General features: G+C 37.1%; 1 long non-coding RNA gene across 2 annotated transcripts in view; it reads right to left on the bottom strand.

Moving 5' to 3' along the window:
- The window catches only part of LOC146596726 (uncharacterized), a 58,495-nt gene that overhangs the window by 8,145 nt on the left and 30,543 nt on the right, over positions 1–19,807 (bottom strand). The window contains exon 1 of one of the 2 annotated variants that reach the window (XR_014895696.1): positions 7,108–7,224. The exons of the other annotated variant lie outside the window; for it this stretch is intronic. This is a non-coding gene — a long non-coding RNA (uncharacterized LOC146596726). Of the gene's footprint in view, positions 1–7,107; positions 7,225–19,807 lie in introns of those variants that run through there. 2 annotated transcript variants of the gene reach the window in all.

Genomic DNA, 19,807 nt, shown 5'->3' with positions numbered 1-19,807 from the left:
GTGTCTGAAACATTACCGTTCATTTTGTTCAATGCTTTGCCATGTGTTTATCCTTCGTGCTTTATCTTTGTATTCTTTCATGTTTGKATTGCCTGTATAACAACCTGGTTACTCCTAATTTTATCAGATCCAGGAAACAACTTCAGCTTGAGTTAGTAATTCTTCATGCCTACAGATGTGGCTACTTTCATCTAGTACTTTCAGTTAGGCACCAGTTGGCCTTAGCTGCCATTTGTGGGTCGTACATTGTTACTAAGGATCCACGAGGGCATTGGAAAGCTTAGCAGGCAAGCTCTCACTTTTTATTTCTTATGATTAAAAAAATAACCTTTATGCCGATAACAATACCATGCTCAGCTCGTGAGGACAACTAGCTCCCTAGTTCTGCTAATGCATAAGGATTTTGAGCACTTGCTTCCTGCAGTGATGAGACATACAGCCCTGCCAGCATTATTTCTGGGCTATATTTTTTTGGCACAGACRAAGCTTTTTATGCCAGTTCTTTTCCCCATGGCAAAGGCAAGAAACTGAAAGGAATTATTTCACCTAATAGCTCCTTGCCTCACAGGGCTGTTGTGAGACTTAATTAATTAATGTTTGTAAAGTGCCTGGAGAGCCTGGGATAAAAAGGTGCTATATAAGCATTGATACAAGTAGAAAATATTGTTATTTTTAATTCCCAGTCTGATATAAAGCTACCGAGTGAATGGAGAGCTTAACTGTAGTGCAAAAGTGCAGATGGTTTGTAGGCCACAAGGAGGGGCATCTTGGTGCATCGCTGTTTGCAAAGACTTGTGTATGAGATGTCTTTAAGGCATGGGTCAAGTTGGCTCAGAATTCTAGCAAAATAGGAAGAAAGAAAAAAGGCTTCTGAGTACTGTTTTGCTGCTTTTAATTTCTCTATCTTTTCTTGTTCTAAGCATACCATCCAGATAAGGAAAATAAACCACACTGGGCTACAGATTAAGTCAAATATCAAAATCATTGCATGCTGACTGTGAAAACTCACTCAYGCTGAACATTTGTGGGTTATCAGGATCAAAGAGCACTTCAATATTTATCAAAAAACGTAGCCCACCATGGTTTAGTCTTCATTAACCTGGTGTGTATTTGAAGAACTCAACAGAGCTAATACAGTCCAAGCTAAAGCTGACATTTTTTGACTTAGGAAAACATTTATCCTCTTGAAGAGATATGTATCAGTTTGTAAATGTTGTGAAAGGGCAGAATAACATAAGGCTCACATATGCTATTGGGTTGTCTAAATTCAATAAGCTTTACGGAATGGAATTATGCTTTGTACATAGCATCAAGAATGAACTTGTCATTTCTGTAATACCAGTAAAGCTTATTTCACGTATAATGGGACATCCTGCTGTGCATAGATGATACAATTTTTCTAGTTGGATTTAAAATATTAAAATGAAAAAGAGGCTAAATTAGGCTGTGAAAGCTTGGTATGTGTGATATGAAGGGTAGGCAACCAGCTGTAGGGAGTTTTGGAAATACATGGCATTACTCCCCCTGCTACATTTGGCTGATTAGGTTTCATGTCTGAACAAGACCTTGAGGAGTTTAGCKCATATAAAAGACTCTCCTGTTTCTATAGAAAGGAATATGGGTCATAATGGGTGTTAGTTTTGATTCCCTGGCACTGTCTTTAGCCTTTTCAGTCTGTTCTTACTGTGCAACTGATGTTCACATCCATGATGTTCAGCCAGTAAAACATCATTTGAAAACTTGTCATGCTAAAACAGTGACTTAATATTTCCAAGTTAAAATAGAACCACATATTTATGCGTATTGATGACATATGAGCAAATGGAATGGRGATTATGGCCCAAGACCTAGGCTCATGACTCAGTTTTTCTGTCTGWTTCTCTTCATAACTTGGGCAAGTTGTTTAACCTTCCCAAGCCTCCACAAGGGGTTGTGAATCTTTTTCTTTATTATTTGTATAAAACAGCAGGAAGTGGAGCAAAGGGAAGATGAGAGGTGTGACTGAGGGGCTCAAGAATGTCAAGAGAGATAAAGAGAAATTAGGAGTTTGATACTTAAAGAAAAATAAAAGCCAAATGCCAATGAACTCCTGACAGTTGACTGGAGTTCAAGATGAAGAGGTGTTTCAAGCAGAGTGGAGTTAGGCATTGTTTACTGCTGCTGTGCTCCACATTCACTTCTGAATCTCTGAATATCTCCTTCTCACATATAAAGTCTTAATGGCACAAGGAAGCTGGTGGGAACTGTGCCTCTCTTCTGTGCTGGCCTTCCAGTGCAAGATGTACAACTTTCTAGGATCCCTTTAGAGTTAAACTGAAACATAACAGGAGCCAGAGGCAGTAACTGATTCCTTTATTAGCTCTTTATTGGCTGTTGAATCTCATATTAATCACATTCTGGTGCTACTTCTTAAACTAGGAGAATATCTCAAAAATTAATGGGTAACAAGGAATTAAACTACGATATTTAGAAGGCACCATGACCACAGGTGGAAGGCAAAGCATTAGTGTCTACCATTTATGCATGGTAGACACTTTTTAACTAACTCACTTTAATGCCAGTTTTTGCATCTCATTTCCTCATAGCTGAAGTTCCTTGATTGCAGCTATTATCAAATACTAACAGGAGACAGTTTAACCAGAAACTGCCAGTAATCTGCAGCCTGTGCAGATTTCCCCATTTTGACTGAAGTCAGACTGTGGGGAGCTGCATAGCGCTCCCCTTCCCTAGCGCTTGTCAGATCCTCGGTTTGCACTAACGAGCCGGCAGCATTTACAAGTCACACTAGATCCCCCCCTGTCACAGCAACCAGTGAGGTTGCTCAGGTAATAGCACAAACTGACCACTCCTCATCCATGGGATTCCCGCTGTGAAATAAGCAGGTGGTGGGGAGTGGACTGGAGCACATGGAAGACAGGAAAGCTGCATAACTCCTTGTATCATTGAGGACAGGAACATGTCAGAGTGCTGGTGGGAGACTGATCCAAAAAAATAAAAATAAAAATAAAAAAAGCTGGGCATTTTACACCACCTGCAATAGAAGCCTGTCAAGGGAGGAAGAGTGAGTATCTGGATCTTCCTGCATTTAAATGCAAATGAGAAGGAAAATACCAGCTGCAATGGGAACAGAGCAGTGGCCTCTGAAGGTTCAGTGGTTCAGTTTGAATACCTCTCTTGTAACATCAGTGACTTATTTTTCAAAGGATCTGTGCACCTGTAGTTCTTATTGTTCTCTGCTGTTTGAATTGTTTATTCCTTCCAAAAATGAGTTAGATATAAATGTAGGTCTTTGTACAGAGCTAAGAAAAAAAAAATGGAGAAGGAAAAATGCAATAAAATACCATGCTGGGAGATAGAGAGAGTTTTAGACCCTTGGTTTGTTCAGGTTTTGAAATAGTGTTTGGTTGGGTTTTCCCTACCAAATTAGTTCCTCCATCTCCACAAAGAGACTGGAAATCTTAGAAGCTTCCTGAGTTAATCAAGTAGAGGAGAGAGCACAACCAGAGTCTTATCTGAGTTTTCCCTCTGGCTTTTCCMCCAAACCGTCTCTTTACTCCATAAACTTCCAGCAAGTTTAAAGGCTCTCTGGCAGCATAAATGTGAGTGGATTGCCTAAGATAAGGGACACTGCATGAAATGGAGAACATGAAAGCAAGCACACATCGAAACAGCCATCTGCTCAGCCTTGGAATAGGAACATTGCAGAGCTCATCTGTGCATTAGTGTTGCCATTTAATGCAGTTTCTAACAAAAAAAGTTAATAAAATTCATGGCTGTAGCTGACTCACATTATAATGTCCTTCTAGAAAAAGCCTGTTCCATCGCTCTGTGAGCCTGTGCTCAGAATAGTAATACGAGCCATAAAGCAAATGGCTGAAGCTCAGGTTTCTGTTGCTGCAGGTAGGTGGACTCACAGTTTGCAAGCAGTTGGAATATCCTTCTGGACTGCCAGCAACAGCCATGCTGTTTGCCTGAAACGTACCTCAGGCAAGGTTGTCCCCGAGCCTGTGAGCCATGTGTTCTTAATATTCAACAACTATGCCAACAGAGTAGTATRTATTGAAGAGGAAGTACAGACCACCGTTATTTACATCACTGGCAAATTATTAAGAAATGTGGTATAAGGTCAGTGGAGCCTTAAAACACCTCATCAGTATTATCTGTTTCTGCTCTCAGTTGTTTTGCACATGGTGGTCCACAATGAAACCTTTCAACATCTGCCTGTTACCTAAGAGTTCACTAGTTGTGTTACTAGTGGAGGTAACAGTAAGCTAAGCTGATGGAATACAGCAAATACCACRATGGCGGTAATTGCTTGCAAATAGAAGCTGTGAGGCTGTTAAGGGCAGCCATTGTACACAAACAGTACAATTTAATAGCCTATCCTACAAATCATTGCAGTCATTTTAAAACTGTCATTCTACAGAGAAATATTATTTCTATAGGCTGGTTCTCATTCTAAAGCCTTTAAGGGATATATTTGCTAAGAGCTACTTCCACTTCATTTACATTATTAAATTAGGTTTCTCAAACAAATATTGTCAGTAGTATCAGTAAGCAGTTCTTGTTTCATTTACTGAAGATGAAGCCATGAATTGTCCGACGGAAAAATTAGAGAGTTTTAAGACAAGCAAAAATTTGGAGGGCACGATCCACAGCGTCAGCCATTGTCTTAGCTGCCATAAAGCGGAGTTTTTATACAAACTTCAGCAGAAGCRTTTTACTTTACCTAAACAAAGAGATAAGAATCCAGAAATCTCTAAGTACAGCAAGACTACAAGACRGTACATTTAACTGTTCCTAAAATACATTTGTTTCCTCTCAAAGATGTTTAGCCAACATCTACTGGATATATTAAATAAAGATTCCAAACATAAGAAAGAGAACTCTGCAAAATGCTGGAATCGGCCAGGTTTACCGGACTGATGGGCTTTGTGTGCCTGGCTGCGTGCATGCGTGTCTGTGCTTGTGACGCCTGAGATTCGACTGCCCACGCAGTTAACGCGCTGCCGGGGGGCTCGGGGGAGAGGGCTATTTCCCAAGCCCCACGCTCCCTGGTGTTGAGCCCAGGTCTCTCTCAAGTGGGAGTTTCTAAACATCTCATGCCAAACTTTTTTATTTGGCACAAATAGGTAAATAATTGGTAAAACAGAGGTTCAACCCTGATGCTTCCCTCTTAGACGAGCTCCTAAYGTTGAGGATATTGGGCCTGGAGAGGAATGGTTGCCATGTCCAAGACTTTTTCATATATTTTCTCCTAAATGGCTTGGGGACCATTAACGGTGAATCAAAAACTCCGTAGTGCTTAAGTCATGCTTGAAAATGAAACTCGGGCTCCTAAGTTACTTAGACTCTTTGGAAAATGTGATTCTTGCAAGGTTTTACGCCCGTTCATACTACTGCTGACGCAGAGTGCCGGTGCTGCCAAAGAGATTCGCAGGATGGGGGTTCCCAGAGGCACTCAGCTGCGGCGTCTTGGGTTACATGGAGCAGGGATGAAATCTCAGTCCAAATGACACCTCTGGCAAAACTCTCCATAATTTTTGGATTTCATTGAGTGGTGTGGGATGGGATTATAGGGGAAAACACCAAGCCTTGCATTTCAGAGACATTCACGGGCTGCAGCTAAGTTCTTGCTTATTGCAACACAAATTAATTAATTCATCTCAAATAAAATGAAGGCTGTCAAGCACATGTAATACTGGCAGAGGGGGGTTTTGTTTTTTGAAGTTTATTCTATTAGTGGTTGCAATGGAAGAAGTAGGACATCCAGGTTCACTTTCTTCCTTTCTCAGGCAAACTGAATTTCTGTCTTACATCAACCACTAACTGCTAGACTGGATAACAGCTTTTGTTGGTTTCTATTTAAATGTGTAGTATAAAACACTGTGAAAATACAATAAATGGGATTCATCCTAGGTTGTTTGTAATTAACATTAATTGATAAATAGGAGTAGATAGAGGGAAAAGTGAGACGTTTTGTTTACTTGAACTAAATTCTCTATTCCAGATTTTTTTAATTATCCTGATTTTTACCCCCCAGCTTAGAATGGGGAGTTCCATGGAATTCTGAAAAATGTTTATAGAATGGAACATGGGGCAGGGCTGGAGAAATTGCTGCAAATCAATATAATGTAGAACCTAAGAACRTAAATAGATTAAACAGATGTGACTACTAATTAATGAGTTAAAATGCAAAGGGAGACCTGAAGGTTATTACTCCTTGTAAACAGTCTCCAACATAACTAGCAAATGAAGAACGTTTAATCTTTTCTCTCTCCACTGTGTAGCAGTGCCGACTAATCCGCCACTGATGCTCCGCACTTGGCTCTCCGTCTGCTGCACACTCAAAGTTTTTGCCGCTATCTGCTTGCTTAAAAGCTGCACTGAACGTTATACATCAGTGCAAACAATGTTTAAATGTGCCCAGCTAATCACTGTAGGCATTGTCACAGAACAGAGGAGCGATGCAGGCAGATCAGATGCTCTGGCAACAGTAGCATAATCCAATCATTCATTAACATAAATTAAAGCTASAATGCTGCAGGCCTAAGAACTGAAATAAAAAGTTAGAAATCTGGAATTTAAAAGGACCTGGTTTTGCAGGGAACTTTCAAAGCATTGCCCTACACAAACCCTTTCTGCCTCAGCCAATGGACAAGGAATTTCATTTACCTAAAAATGGAGCCTTTGAAGAAGCTGATTAACACAGAGTTCAGCCTTGCATTATGGGCTAATGAAATGACTAGATAAAGTCTCTATTTTGAGATTGAAATAATAATGTAGCAGCACCTTTTCACATCATCTGTTCTGCTTTTAAAAGAAAATAGTTATATTGCAAGTAATTAAGATGCTCTTCTGATTTTTGAAGCCTGCACATTATAGGCAGGCTGCAGGCTTTCCTCTTGTGCTAGCTGCTAGTGGTTGCAGGCTTTCTGGTTGCAGGCAAGCTCATGCTTAAAAAATAAAAATGTCTCTTCTCACAGTGTCACACATCTCCAGCTTTTTTTTTTTTCTCTAAAATGTGCTATATTTTTAGTTCTGCTGAAACTATGGCAGCAAATTTTGTAGCATGTGAAGTAGGTTAGACAAAAGGACTTAACTCACTTGCACAGAAAGTGAAAATTTTTCCTCAGTCTTGTGCCATAGAAATTTCCCATTGTATCTGAAACTGTCGAATCCTCATGTAACGATGAACCTATTTGAAACATAAAATTCTAATTTAGAACTAATTGACTCAGATGAAAAATTCACATTTTGGAGAATAAACTGACAGTTTCACAGTTTCATTGCATTTTTATATTTTATTTAGAAAATGCACTATTAATGAATAGTGCCAAGTTCTATTTTATCATTTTCAAAAACAATCCAAGGCTGCACTGTGCTGATAGGCATTGCATATAATTACATCAAAACATTTACATTTAGGCTTTCAGATACAAAGATGACTCTTTTGATTTGTCAAAATTGCCAGCACTAGATCTGCTCGCTGATCTAGCAATATCTGTATTTTTATCAGTTTCTGATTTCAGTTTCTCGCTTTGTTTGCAGTTCTTACTGCTCCAATGGACCTAYAACTTTCAAAAAAGCTGTATTTGAAATTATATATAATAATCATGGATACATGCAGCTTATATGAATAAAAATTGGCTTTAAGCAGAAGAGTAAAGTTACTTGTGTGCTTACTTTTTAGGAAAGCAGTGGTGTTCCTCAAGAGAAGTGTGTAAATATTTTTGTCCCTGGTCTCTGTTCCTAACACAATTTAAAGTGTTAACAGAGGTTTATAAAACTTTTATTTTTGGTTACAATACCTGCTTTCATGTTGTAATTGCTCTTGAACTTAGCTGAACAATTTGAAGGCTATCTTTAAATGTGTACTGCCTTTTTGCCTTCCTGTCTCTCATTTTATTGGACCTTATGAATATTTGAATAGTGTCCCTCAGGTTGCACTCAATCAAATGTTTATCATGTTATTAATTTAATACTTTCTATCTAGCATATAGGCTTTAGGAGATTTCCTCAGCTCTTTTCATAATCATAAATTAAAAAAAARAGAGAGAGATTAAAAAGAGAAGGACGTTTCTAGATGAGGAGCTTTGTTCTGTGCCTGACCTGTGAGGCGTGCCAGATAACCCAGAAGAGCCTCTGGTCTTCTTTCCTAGTACCTGAGCGCTTCCCTCCCTTGTGTTGCAAAGCAGGATATGCAACATTTGACTGCAATTTCTAGTTTGAAAGAGCCAGCTTTTGTGAGTGTTGGCCTGCTTTAATTGTCACTGAGAAATCTTAGCTCGACCCCAAAACATAGTGGAGGGGCCTAGAACCTGGCTTGGGACATGCCTTATGGAGAAGACAAGGGTTTCAAGAAGAAAACACTGCATCTCCTGCACAGTGTGCTGGGAAAGCGTTGCAGTGCTGGTGGCAGGAATAGATAATAAAATAAGGCTTTCTAGATCACTGTCTGTCTAGTGGGTCCTTATCCCATTCTCATCTAAATCCTGACCTAATCTGACCATGAACAGGATATCATTTGAAAATTGTAACAGATGCAAAATAATATGTGTTTGGGAGGTGAAAAAGAGCAGTGCATGTGAGTGTCTATGTAAGACAAAATCTGCAGAGAGACTTGGCTGTGGGATTTATTAAAGGTTATTTCAGGTGTATGTAAACTAGAGACAACACTATGAACTACTCAGTACAAAATGAAGAAGCAATCTAAAGAAARAGTCATAATATGAATGATTAATAAAAATGATAACTTTAGCATAGCTTTCTCCTTTTCCCTGTCTTTGTTTTACAAAGACACACTCTTCCATAGCTCCTAGCAGCTGAGACTGACCAGCGTATGTATGCAACTTTTAAGCACTTAAAACATTTAAACTGCTCTCCTGTTTCTCCTAGATTCCCAAACGCCTGGTGTTCTCATTTTCAGATAAGCCCATAATTTTGGTCTTGAACCTCTCTAACAGTGATGAAACCCCCATATCTCTTTCYCCAAAGATGTAGGCTATATTTTTTCCCTAGGCTTAAAATTTTCCTGGAGCAAGACATCACTACTTCAACAGAAAGGCAATAAAACATTTCTGAAGACTAGAAACGGCAGTCTCCCTGTAATAGATTCCTATTTATTTTTAACAGAATCAATAGTTGTTTGCAAGTAATTGCACACTGCAGTCTGTAAGTAAGSTAAGATTGAGAGTATGCAGCTGTCTCCTGATTCAGGTGTAATAATCTGATGAAGTCTGTGGCTAGTTTCTCTGAGATCCTCAGACACACACAGCTCTTTCAGCAGGTTCAAAGAGTGACCCCTTTCCAGCTGGCTCCATATATCCCTTATGAAATCCATCAATACGGTAAACTTCCTTTTCCTAACCTCTACATTGATTGAAGTTAAGTACTACATTTGCTGGTAGAACTCAATGAAGCTAACCATCATACAAGTGCGGCTCAATGTTTCCTATTCAACAGACTCCGAAATACTTGAATATCATAATTGGTCCGCAGTTGACTCTATTTCTATCATCATTTCAGAGAAGGATGAGCTATTCCCTTTCAAACACACTATACTCAGGTAACTCCCACTCGTCAGACACAGGGAAATAATGAAGGATTTATACCGGCTGGTTGTTCTCTGTTACGAAGAGAACGCTCAAAGAAACTGCCTTTGAGTCTCTGTCTAACTCTTCCTCTCCAGATTCTCCACAGTGCACAACTGCTTTGGGATGAGTGTTAGTGAATCATATCCAAATTATTAATTCTTKTGCAAAAAGACTTTACTGTGGAAACTGGAGTATTATCTCTGATTGGACTTTAATCATTGCTAGAACCTAAAAGACAGAATGGCATAGTAATGTCAACAGCAGCTTACAAGGTTTTTGCTTTCAGGAGAGCAGTCACATTATTCATTCTTTAGTAAGATGCCACCTTGAGAAGYGTAGGGATATATGTAACCCTAATTAAAATGCTGTTATTGAAAGGAACTGCCTAAAGAAGCACAGCTCTCAGTTATGGCATAATTTTGATTTATTTTGATTTATAGTAAGAAAAATATATCTGTTGTATACTCACAGAATTTATTACTTCAGATGCCATAGATGTATACAGACTGCAATGGAATATCTCTGAAAGGATAGTCATAGACAATGCAGTCCTAATGGCTAACGAAACTAGTTTGTCTTTTGCATGGAGTTTACCAAGGAGGTTTCTGGGCACCCTTAAAGTATGTATTCTGTGCTCCATGAAATGATGTAACATCCTGGAGAGTCTATCAAGAAGCTCCAAGAAAGGAAGGCTTTTGGTTAAGTGTACAGGTGTGCTGAGAAAAAGTACGTAAAAAAACTTGAGGATAAAACAGGATTCAAAACTTCCATGAGCTGTGGACCAAAATATCACCACAGGCCTTCTTGTCTCTATCTGCCATTCGTGAAAAATGAGTTAAGACACTGCAAATATCCCAAGTTCRTTTTTAATTAGATGTATCTATTTAAACAGGACAACACATCTCCAGTAGCAGATCAAATCCTAATGAAAATAGTTCTTCTTTGAAAGAAGCTGTATAAAATTCTTTATTCAATGTCATTTGACTTTTTGAGTACATTCCAAATCAAAAGTATAAGACTCAGGGTTTTTTGATAGTTTGATTCATATTTGTGAAGTTAATATTTTATAAATTTATCTACTTAATCCATAACAGGAACTGGGAATGTGCTTAACAATCTAATTCAGAGAGTGGCATATCCATTGGCTCCTGGGTGGAGTCCAGATGTTTTGCTATCAATACCAGCTGCTACATGCTTTTAGAAGAAGAGGGATTTTTTAATGAGACACAACACAACATGTGCTTCAGGTTACATGACATCATGTGAGACCAGTCAGATAAAATAACAAGTATCTAATTGAAGATATTTCATGATCTTCTAAATTTAAAGAAATACTGCTAATCAAAAGGGAAGAAATTTTTAAAAGTTATTCTGAAGGCAAAAGAAAAGTATGTCATGGTTAAGCTGAATTTACAAACAATGTTATGTCTTAATGCCATTTTTTCCTAATGAAAGGGTGACGACAAGGCATTGCAGTGGGAACCCTTTTCCGGCATGCCCCTGCTATTTCCTTATCTTTGGGATCTCTGCTTCCTTCCTTGCTCTGACAGAGCCTAGGGAGTGTTACAAAGTCTTTTTTTCTTCTTTTTCAAGGAGAAATAGGATCATAGCTTAAATTGCAGGAATGTGTGTTTTCTTTTTCTATTTGGAAACTTTTATTATTCTTGTTTTCATTAAGTGATTTTAATGATAATTTAGCGTGAAGTTATTCCATATATATACAAATTAAGATACTGCATTGTTTAAATGGAAAAAATTGTGACCATACTATGAGGAAAAGCAAGTCTAAAACACAGTCATCACTCCTTTTGCACGCTGCTAACAGCAGTTCAAACAGAAGCATGAAGGCTCTTTACTAGCAAAGAGAGGAATTTGTGTTGGACCATGCCAGAAACATATCTGCAGCATCGTTCTTGGTCAAGAGCTATTCTAGTCTGGACATAATAAACCACTCTCTTGCTTTTGGATAATGATTTTCCCACATAAAAATCCTCTTTCATATTTCAACCATGTGTAATCAGATGCCTGTTTAATACCATGACATCTATCATCATGTCATCATAGTTATTTGTTCCAGTGTCAGTTATTTCACTGTCAGTTTAAACCCATAGCCTTTCACTTGCTGTCTCTGCTGATATTTAGAGTTATACCTGGTCCTTATGTGATTCAAAGAAAATAAAAAGGTGCATAGTTGTTCCATAAATGAAAAGAATTAATTTTCCTGACATTACTAAAGCTACTAACAAAAGCTATATAAAAGTTCTTTTTAAACAAAAGTTAACTTGCTTTTGCTTGGAATAAATTTGAGAATAYAATGAGCGCAAAGAAGATGGAAGAATTGTACCTGAAGTGTCCTTCTCTTGCTAGACTATAAAGAGAACTTAACTAAAATTTTACGTACCAGCAAATCCATTTAATGCTCATATTAAAACGAAAACGTAACTGCGGTATGCTTTTCTGATGTCCAGCAAATATCATATTTATATTTGTTGTGTAMAAATGAACATAAATATTCAAATAATAAACAATAATGAAAACTCAAGAGTAGTATCTATAACTAAAAATTTAGCCAAATAGCAGGGAAGAAAGGAAAAAGTTTTAATTCAGCACTTCTGCAGAACTTCTAGAATTTTTTATAATGAAAATGATTTTAAGCAGTTGCTCTGAATAGTGTAATCTGCTTTCATAGTCTCATGAAACATTGAAACTTAACTGCAACTCTTCAACTCTTACCTAAAAAAAAATAAATTCAAATGTAAACTTTCCACTTGGTTTCAGTGAAAGTCCACTATTTTTTGGTAGTCGTTCAAGAGTTTATGTGCTCTAGAGCTGCTTAATTTAGAGAACATAAATTAGTTCCTTTGTAAGCCTCAGCTTTGGATGCCTGGAGTGTATTTGTACACCCAGAAGTACAAAAAAGAAAATGTGTTGTGCAAACATTTCCTGTTCTATGAAATAGGTGCTTAATATTGATACTCATAAAATGCTTATAAACCTAACTTATCTGTAGCTGCAGTTCCCATCATCAGATTTAAATATAAGTATTTGTGTACATATTTGTACCAGGTTTTGCAGAAAAAAGTATCTTTTTCATTACTTATATGCTGAGAAACAGATTTAAGACTAGTCATGTTTGGAGGAAATATATTATTTAAAAGATGTTAATATAGGCTGTATTACTTTTTTAATATTCACAATATAAAGGCTTTACTCCATTCCTTTTTTATTGTATGTTAATGAAATAACAAGGATAAGTATGAGATAGTTTTAGATAATATAATTAATTTATTGATTTAAAGCTGCTTTCTCCAATTAAAATATTGCAACTTTTAAGAACTAGAGATTGTCAAAAGCAAAGCAATGTGCCAACAGCACTCACAGTAACAGTCATATTCAGCCACAGGGTTTTTTACTTATAAAATGCATTTTTAGGCATGAAGAGCAGCTATGATCTGGTCAAGTAACAGAGGCATAAACATCATATTTCTTTCTTATTTAAATTTTGAATGCCAGACACATGGCTTGTCTATACAGAAGGGAATAAAAGCCACATTCAAGACATTGCAGTGAGTTAATTGGACTTATCAATGCACATAAGACACCGTCATTCTTTCGCTCTCTGAATTTCAAAGCAGAAAGTGGAGCTAAAGCTTGATCTGCTTATTCCATTCAGTCCAGAGGAGAATCACCATAAGGTGCAGTCAGACAAGCTTGTGCCATCCAGTGGTAGAGCCTTAAGCCGACCTCGTGCAGTGCAACGGCCCATTCAAGGCCTGGTCAGTTCATTAGTGATATTTGAGTCCGCAGACAAGCAGCGCTATAGGAAAATCTCCCTGAGGGGGCAGAGGTGTTTGCACCACGGCTCAGGTTACGTCCTTCCTTCCATTTCTAACCCAACCTCCATCCCAGCCTTCRTTCTCTAGTCCTTCCCACTCTACTAAAATCACATTTCTGAAGATCAGAATCCAAAAGCTGTTACATAGGTGCGTATGAAACATATAGATTAATGTGCCATATAATTCTGGTCAGAAAAAAGAACTACCTAATCACCTGGGTTGAATGTATGAAGCAAGACCTATTTGCCTGCCATCTGTTAATGTAAATGGTGCAGCTAATTTAATAGTATTAGACCTGAATCATCATGCTATTATTCCAGTTTTACATCATGGTGAAACTGAAAGTGAATCATTAATATCAATGAAATTACACTGGTGTCAGCCATGGAGTAATCTGCAGAGGGGATCGGGTTCATTAATTTTAATAATTTATGATACAGTGTAGACTACAGAATTTTACTAAATCTACTTCTATTTAATGTGACCCACTGATCCTTTCATATATTACAAATCATCCAATGTATTTGATGTGAGTCTATTATAAGCAGCTATTGAGGAAGCACGACTTTTTAGTACAGAGTATATCAGCTTCTGAATTTTTCTGGGCAGACTGCTGACCCAAGCCCTGAWATGTTGACCAAGATGTTAGCTGCTATGCAATGAAGACATCATGATAAAAAGATGAACTTTTCATGCCAAAATAATGGTCATTCAAAATCTAAATATAGTCCACTATATGACATGTTGAAGTCTGTAAGTATAAATTGAATGCAAGAAATGGAGCACCTGAGGAATCACTGAGTTAATCCTTCATTTACCAAAACATCTGAAACTAATTTTTTGTGACATTTTCATCTTTAAAGCTTTGCAAAATACAAGTGAATGCAATTTGCTTAGATATTATTAATACAATTTTATAAACAGCATGAATTGTATAATAGAATGAATAATAGTAAATTGAAAATGTAAAGCACTTTTATGACATAAGAATTACAGCATGATGTTATAGTCATACCCTTCAAATTAACTTTACTGTAGGCACCAACTAAAAATTTTTTCTTAATGGTTGATAGTTGTTGATTGATGATAACAATGATTTTCTTAATTGATCATTTTAAAATGGCTAGTAAGATTCTCAAGTGATAGATTTTATCATCCCTCCACTGACCCAGTAAAAATACACTACTTTGTAATAGTACAAATTTTGCTGGCTATTTTCATGAATATCTTCAATTTGATTTCTAGCCTCATTTGTCAATGGATTCCCTCAAAGAGGAGCGGAAAACCTGCTTAATTTGAACCAATGACTCTTGTTGTAATCAGATTTTGCTTTTATATCAGTTCAAATTCAGAGAAAATCTATCGCAGCTCCTAGAAGTTTCACAGCCCTTTTCAGGAAACTTGACTCCGGAATGTTATTTAGTGGGTTCCATTTTCCTTTTGGACACACAGCAGGAGTTCAGCTGTACAGGAGAAAAAAAATGTGAAGATATCTAAAAGGAGGAGGAGAGAAAATCGTGGCTGTGCAACGTGGAAAAAAAAAAGGAAGACAAAAATGGGTGGAGTTTGAAAGCAATAGAACACAAGCAAAAAGAACTAATAATTTAGAAAGGAAAGGCAAGCATAATCTATGTTTCTTATTATTAGCTATATAAAATAAATTACATATGGCATTTTTCCCTCTAGAATGATTCCTGTAATTCAGACCCTTATCACTGCCAGCAAACCTAACCTCAGGGACTTGTGTAAGGAGGAGCCAGGACATACCACAGGTGAGAAGCAAAATATGAAACTGCCAGGCTTCTCCCCATTTCTTTTCTGTGCTATGTTGAGATGCTCTCGCTGTGCAGACTCCAAGCTTCCCGGCATGCAGCCATGATATTCCTGATATCCCTGATATCCATTATATTCATGATATTCCTTTGCTATCATATATCATTTTAGATCAAGACTTTTTAAAATTCTGCATTCTTATCGGACAGAAGAGGTCTACTTTTTGCTTTTTTTTCCTCCTTTCACTTTGTCTGTCATTTTTCCAGTATGAAAATTATATTCAAAAGAAATTCTAAAAAGCAAAAAGAAAATAAAATATGGCTGAAAATAGTAAAATTAAAAAAAAAACTTTTAGAAATGTTTTCACTCTGTATTTCCTATTTAAAAACACTGTAAACTCTGTGTATCATTTCTGTTATTCCTCTAATGCCCTTCAAATATTTCCACGCGGATTTCTAGTGAGAGATCTTTTTTAAGCATCTGTCCTTTTGATTATGAAGTCAAGAAGTTAAGGGTATTTTTGTGCATGTGTGATACATTGTCAAAGCTAAACAGCAAATTAGATAAACCTTAGAAAGGCATGACTTGTAGTTCAGGCAGTTCTTTTTTTTTAATACAAATCAGTTAATCCATCCATAAATTTAGACAGAATGGAGTTACTCTTGTTCACTGCATAATGATTTACATAATAGGCATGAGTTTGAAAAGCCATTACAGTYTGAAGTTTATTTCTTAGCACCTCCAGGGATCTTAAATACCTTTTAAAAGGTTTGATTTTTATATTTTTTATTTTTTTATTAAAAAATATTATACAGCTGATTCCTGGAATTTATCCTTTTAGGTCTTGTGTCTAATAAATATTTAGACATTACCCACAGTCACACTACCTTGGGATATCACCTTACTCACAGCAGCCCCTGCTTCACTTTCCATCTGGGCTGGTGCTGTCAACTTGCACTCGAGGGGGTGGAAGGTGACGCGCCCAGGCTYCAGCAAAACGACTGTCCAGTTAACTGCAGGAGCAACTACAGAATAGCAGAGACTATGGGTTTAATCTTGAGCAAAATCTAGTTTCGGCTTCCTTCCAGGCCGACAAAATATAGATCACATACTAAATACTGCTTCAGTTAAAACTGCATCTCTCACGCAGTGTTAACAGACTGGCCTCTTCAGACTTGGTACCTGAAGTTTCATACAGGAACCAAACTGATACTCCAGTTGGCAACTGATACCCAGTCAATGCAAGTTGGCAGAGATGTTGACACTCTCCATTTGCATCATATCCATCCAGCTTCTCATTGCCTCTGTTTTCCTGTATCCAGAGCACAGATTTGAAGGCATAATCTTATGTACCAGTGCTTGCAAATRTGGTTAGTTTAGTTATTGTGGAACAAGTAGGTGGCAAATTTGGAAGCTGATCTCAAGGAGATCTAAGATAAGTCACTGGAGAATGTATCTGCCGTGGGTTGAGATTTTACYGGCATGTACCCACCGCTCGTTTTGGGGAAGCCAAATCATCAGAAGGGATGTGTGTCTGTGCTTCCGCCTCTCCAGCTCACAGCTGGGCACTGTAGTGCAAATCCATCTTCATCAGTGGTTGAAGCTAATATAAAAATAAGCTCAAGCCTGCTTAATTATCAGCAGGCAGCAGCTAACATTCTAAGTCTTAAAACTMCTGGCTGCAAGTGAATATTTTCTCTGAATGAGAGAATATAGATTTCTCTGAATCTATATTTCTGGAGTGGATTTTTCTAGAACTCTTCCTTAGATCATTTTTAAAGCAGTTAACTGATTTTCAGGTTGTTAGTATTCATCAAGTTACCACTCCGTGGCTTTTGTATATTCAGATACCCCCCCCATACTTCAGCACCCTTTTAATATAATAGGTCTATTGTCTCCTAGATTTTTCTTTATTATTTGGATGCCACATCAGTAGACTCCTCAGAATAACAGGGTAGTTACTGTCACTGTCTTGCTTATGCTGTGGAATAATTGTAAATACTGCTTTACGCCCTTTCTGTGCTTTGGCTGATGCCAGCATTTACAGGGACAGAATGACATTTAGCAATATATCTTGCACCCTGGCACATTTAATTAGTATGTCAAACTTGTGTACTTCCATTTCTATATCTATTTCTAAAGCAGAAGCACTTAGCTCGTAGTTTGGTGTCAGAATGCATGAAACCTCCTTGGCATAATGAGAATTAGAACCAGCAGCAAAATGAATGAATGATTAGCACTGGGCATAGATCCAGTGTTTGACATTCCACTCATTAGAAAGTCTACTCTAATTAACGTAATTGGAATCTACTGGGTGTGCCATTGATGGATTTGCTTGTCACCACAATTTTGTTTTATGTTCCATCAAACTCATTGGTGAAAACATGATGTATGCTGAGATTACCTTGTAAAGACCCAGTTCTTCAGAGGGATCTGCAAATTACAGCCTCTTGCTCCCACCCAGGGACTTAATGAAGTCAATGGGAGGTGGGGTGCATGCTAGTGAACCCCTTTGCCTGATAATTATTTTCTCATAGTCCATATGGATTATATATAACAGCCACACTTTGCATTTACCTAGCACCTGGGGATTTCAAATGATCTCCTAAACACTGAGGAATTGAGCTGCTTTTTCTAACACTAATAGCACCTTTTCCTACAAAGGGTCACTGGAACTACTCAATAAACTCATTGGGGCTACTCAATACATCACTGGAATCTGGCTGTAATTAAGTAAGTCTTGCAACAACAAAATTATAATTAAAATCATACCCATTTTCAAACCAGTATAAAGGGAAGCTGATATTTCAATAACCATAGAAATATAATTAATACAACCAGAGTGAGACCAAGGGCTCTGTTCAACAGGGACCATCCCTGCAAGTTACCACTTGAATCACTAGTACTACTAATTTACTTGAAGGATTTATCCTGTCTTCTCATCCATAATCCTATTCCTTACACAATGTTCTCCGCTGCAGCCAGAACTTTTGCTTTTCAGCTTGAAGATGTACATCTGGCTAACTTTCCATCTTCTATATATACATATACATATTTCATTAGGTCAGGGCTCTCATAATGGTGGGTAAATAATCCATTCTTGGTCTGGAAAATAGCGCTGATATTAAATGTAAATGGGAGGTTTGATTTCCATTACACTTTTCTAGTCTAAGGCATAGAGCTTTATAAACAGAATAAAGAAAACATACTTTAAGATTTGAAAACATGGAATAGTTAAATAGATGTAAATAAAGGAAAATTTACATGATGAGGAAGTTATATAGACAAAACTAAGTCCCTTTTAGTAAAATAAAATCTGTGGTCACACTTGGAATGAAACACGTATTCCCAGAGACATTTAAGCAATACTTGTAAGAAGAAAAATATCATTGTTAGGTCATGAATAATGTTCTTCAGTAGATATCATGACAATAAGTATATTTTAGGAAACAGTATTGTTTATAATAGTCTTTTGAAAGACTAAAAATGTTTAACATTTCATTTATATTATCTATTTTTTCTTACAGCTTTCTAAAAAAACAGTCTGTATGATATGCTACTTTTTTACAGAAATTTCCTGTGAACAGAAATACTCTTGTCATCAGTTATTGTGGCTATTAATATGGGACTATGGAAAATTTCCTCTTACCAAAGTGAGTCCTGTGAAACTAATCTACATTTATTTAAAAGCTAGTGAAGATTTACAGATGTTGCAGTGAGTGATGGAAGTCAGAGTAGCATCCAAAGATGCCACTAAAAGGTGAGCTAGAAGAGCCTGCTGACCTCTGTGATTTATAGGCCACTGTTTGAGAATGACTGGATAAAAATTACAACAATCATTGCAAAATACGATTCGCTTGCATAAAGTTGTCTCTTTTGTAAGAGGAGAATAATCTTGGTCAAAATATAAAAAGAAATAAAATGTACCATATTTATATTGTGCCTGCCTCTAGAATCCCTAATGGATTTAAATTTAATCAATGTAAAAATACTTTCTGAACAGAAACTTATTAAACTTTTGCTCACACTGAAGTGTATACATTTCTAAGATAGTCTGTGGTAAAAAATACACCACACAGCCAACCACATTGTTGGAGTATGCCCCATTCAACTAGAATTTGAAACACAGCTTTGCTAGAAAGTTTGAATTTTGGTGAACTAAAGTGAGAAACTAAAAATTAAACACAAAGAAACAAACCAAAGCATTTTCCAGTAGGCTCTGCGTTCCTTTAAATATATAGTGAATAGCCAAGATTGCACAAACTGATGAGGAAATGAGCTATATTCTTGTGACAAGTACAAATTTAATAACTTCAAGTTGGTGGTTTACTGTCCCATTAAAAAGATGGCATCTTCATTCATCCAACAAAGTTCAGCCTTATAAGCTTAGGAAAAGCTGAGGTGGCTGAACTCCAAACTTCTTATCTGTCTTCGTCCATTGGTAACTCCTGAATCTTTTATTCTTCATGGGATGGCTATGACACAATAGATTTTTTCAGGAAATTGATAAACTAGATAAAAAATGGTACATAGCATATATTGGCCTGGAAATGCAAATCCAGAAAATTGCATTAAATAGAAAAGCATTGTGGTCTAAACAGT

Source organism: Rhea americana, unplaced genomic scaffold (genome assembly GCF_003343005.1).
Source record: "Rhea americana isolate MKP2758 unplaced genomic scaffold, rheAme1 scaffold_2, whole genome shotgun sequence".
Lineage (NCBI taxonomy): Eukaryota > Metazoa > Chordata > Aves > Rheiformes > Rheidae > Rhea > Rhea americana.
Note: the sequence above shows the minus strand (reverse complement) of the source record. Positions and strands in the feature narration are given on the sequence as shown.